We start from the raw sequence: 3,992 nt of genomic DNA, 5'->3' as shown, positions 1-3,992 counted from the left end.
CTCGAGGATGAGCAGGTAGCTTGGATACGGATCAGGGGTGCTCCGATACAGGTGAGAGATGATGAGTTATTCAACGAGATCGGGGGTCTATTTGGTAAGGTTCTCGTCGGATCAGACTTTTCATGGAGTTCGCCGGAAAATCATGAGATTAAATGTTGTATTCTATCTAAATCTAGAAGATGGATCGATGAAGAGGTTAGGGTAACGTGGGAAGATAGGACATTTGTCACACCCCCAAAATCCACCATGCGGAGTATCACCGCTTGGAGGCGTGACATGACCAGGATCGAGACACCAATCATATTTAACAACATAATTAAGTAAATAAAACCAAACACAATACGATTGGTGACCAAAAGGAAGTAAACCGATTTTAGGTTAGCAGCGGAAGCATAAAACATAAGTTCAAAACATAAGTCCATAGTTCATAAGTTTAAAGTCCAAAAGTAGGTTTAATAAGTTCATAAAGTTTATTCATTAAGTACTGGACATATCAGTTCGCATCCCACAATGACCACCTCCATATGCAAGCTCCATAGCATCTAATGACCTGCAAAGCATGTAATAACGAGTCAACAACAAAATTGAGTGAGTTCACGGTTGGTTGTCCATTTTAGAGTTATTTCCAAAAACATAGTTTAATCTCATTCGGCTATCCAGCCGTGGGGGTTACCCCATAGTTCGAAAACGTTTATTAGTTAACCATCCCATGTCCACCTTCCCTGGCTATCCAGCCCGGCACTTTGGCCGTGGGGAGCTACCCCAGTATTTTAAACTACCAGACTCGTTTATCATATCGACTACTAACAAAAATCAATTGTGCCCTAGCGTCGGTGTTCTATCACCACCGACGTGCCATAGTCCATTAGTACACGCCCGTCCGACTGGCACGGTGTGAGGTTTGTTAAACCTAATAGCGCTATTAACTAATGACCCGCTCGCCATAGCCTCGGCGATTAAGTCGATACAAAAAGGGAGGGACTTCGCTGATAGAGTTCTAGTCCAGTAAGTCTAACACGTCCCAACAGGACGAGGAATTTACATTCCTGAACACGTCTCAAAGGACGAGGAATCCCTATTCCTGTACCTATTCCCATTCCCACCAGGAATTTACCATGCTTTGTAGAAAAGTGTGAACTCACCTCGGTTTGCTCGGTTAGATTCTCAAATATCGCTAACAGTCAAGGTCGGTCAATCACGTCCTAGTATGATTTACAGTTAGTCATTCAGTATCTTACAAATAGAGCACAAAGTTCCTACACGTATCTATCACATAACATGCATTACTTTAACTGTTTATGCCCATATATACTTCCCATCCATTCCCCACTCATAAGCAAACATACAATAATGTATATAACACATATAACATGTTAGATCATTCGCAGATAGCATACTCGACATTTAGACACGCAAGTCACAACTTATGTCATTTCAGCATTTATATTCAAAACCGGCTGTTTTCGGACATTTTAATAAAATAGTTAAATTATTCCAAAAATTTCCAAATTTTTACAAAATGTCCTAAACGTTCCAAGTTTTATTGTGTAAAAATATCGGGATCCGGTTCACTACCAATATTTTATAAAAATTCATATTCCGGACTGAACTCAGATTTATGTATTTCTGACCACAGTCCACGGAACAATTTATTAAACATTCATCAAGTGTCCGATTTACGAAATTCCAGTGGGGTAATTACAAATACATCGGTGGTCAACTATGGTATAAATTTCGTGATCAGACTCCACACAGATTACAAGTTATAACAGAAAACAAGACGCACTTTTTCAGCAGAAAAATTGCAGCTCTAGCTGCTGTTATGAAAAGACGCTTTTAAAATAGTAAACGGAGTCCAAAAATTACGATTCCGGTTCCATTAGAACCGTATTTCATAATAACACGTTTTGGAGTCAAAATATCAGTTTTTCGTAGTGTTTACAACCTGTTTACAGCCTGATGAAGTTGGCTGGAAATGTGATTCAGCATGTTCTTTATAGTTTAATATGTTACTATATTGTATCAACACATGTCCGAACAACGGATTTTATCAAGAGTTCGACGATCAATCATCATATATGTATTAACCAACCCTAAACCAACAACATACCCATGACAACATCAACTAATAGCATTTCATATACAAGTAAACTTCATGTAACCTTTATGTTTATATTTTTAGTGTTCTTGCATTTTAGTTGTAAATATAAGCATCATACTACAATGTTAGCCATAAAATAAGATGAACAAAGGTTAAACAAGAGCTTACTACTAGCTTATAGCTAGGGTAGAATCTATTGAGGAGGATAATGAGAAAAGATGAAGAACAAGCAAGACAAAGCCCTTCTTGAAGCTCCACAAGTAGCTACCTTCTTGAATCCTTCTAAGCTTAAAAAGGGACTTGTAAAAATGGAAGATGAAGATGTGAAGAGAGAGGGGGGTGGGTTCGGTTTGGGGGAACCGAATAGAGAGAGAGAGTAGTGAGGTTGAGTGTTGAGGTGAGAAGTATGCTCTTGCAAATCTCATGAGCCATACTTATAAGATTTCTCAATATCATGTTCACCAAATCAAGCAACAATCTAATAAAATATATAAGGAGATCTAGTGGGATATGGTGATCTTGTGAAGTGAGAGAGTGAAAGATATGAAATGATCTCATAATCTATGCCACCATACTTGTGGAGATTTCTCAATATGATGTCCAAGATCTCAAGCAATCAATCTAAATAAAATATGAAATAAAATCTAGTGGGTATGGTGTGGAGGTATGGTGGTGATCTTGAGAAGATATGAAATGATTTGGAATGATATTGCAATCCTATGCTCCATACTTATAATCTCTTCCCCCATATTTTGGCTACTCAAACAAGCAAGTAATCTAATAAAATATTAGAATGAAGATCTAGTGGGATATGGGGGTGGGTCCATGGTGACCGTAAATGGGCATGGGGGGGGGGGGTAATTGTAAGTTTTCATGATAGTTGGTAAATATTAGTTCATATCCATGTATTTAGTTACATATGTTAGTTACCAGAGAATTTAGTGGGTGTTATGGTGTACGGGATCATAACTAGCCAAGAAATAATTAAACAATTTTTCTTGCAATATTTTGGTGTCCCAGGTAATGCCCGGTTGTTCGGTCGGATACTGTTCCGTTAAATTGTTTAATTGTTCCGTAAGGCGTCTTACATATATATTTTTGTAACACAATTAATTCCTAACACATAGGAAAATATTCAGGACTTATTTATTAACTTTTCTGTATACCACTAGTATGTTAACACGCACATGTAAGTATAACACGGTATTCAGAGAGCAGTTAAATGATTCAGCACAGTCATCAAGCACTTTAATTATTATTAAATAATCGTACGGATACATGTAATTACGAGGGTTGTCACATTCTCCCCCTGTTAAGAAAATTTCGTCCCGAAAATTAGTGCGTGGTTACTGAGGAAGCTAGTTATGTTGCGTTGGTTTCCTGGTTTTGCTGGGGTGTCACATCATCCCCCCGTTGATTTGGAATTTCGTCCCGAAATTCTGCAGTAGCTTCAGCCTCAGTAGTGGTTGCACTTTTCTTAAACAGCTGGGGATACTTGAGTTTCATTTGGTCTTCTCGTTCCCAGGTATACTCTGGGCCACGACGGGAATTCCAACGAACTCGGACGAGGGGTATTCTGGTGTGCTTGAGAATCTTAACGTCTTGATCCGTAATCTCTACTGGTTCCTCAACGAATCGCAACTTGTCGTCGATTGTGAGCTCTTTGAGATGAACTATGAGGGTCTCATCTGACAGACACTTCTTCAGATTCGACACATGGAACACGTTGTGAACTCCACTGAGTTCTTCAGGTAGATTTAACCTGTAGGCGACCTTGCCAATTCTCTCTGTGATTTCGAAGGGTCCAACGTATCGCGGGTTGAGTTTGCCTCGTTTTCCGAAACGAACTACACCTTTCCAAGGTGAAACTTTGAGTAGCACCCGATCCCCA

Source organism: Helianthus annuus, chromosome 8, assembly GCF_002127325.2.
Source record: "Helianthus annuus cultivar XRQ/B chromosome 8, HanXRQr2.0-SUNRISE, whole genome shotgun sequence".
In the NCBI taxonomy this organism is placed as follows: Eukaryota; Viridiplantae; Streptophyta; class Magnoliopsida; order Asterales; family Asteraceae; genus Helianthus; species Helianthus annuus.
This window is presented reverse-complemented; position numbering follows the sequence as displayed.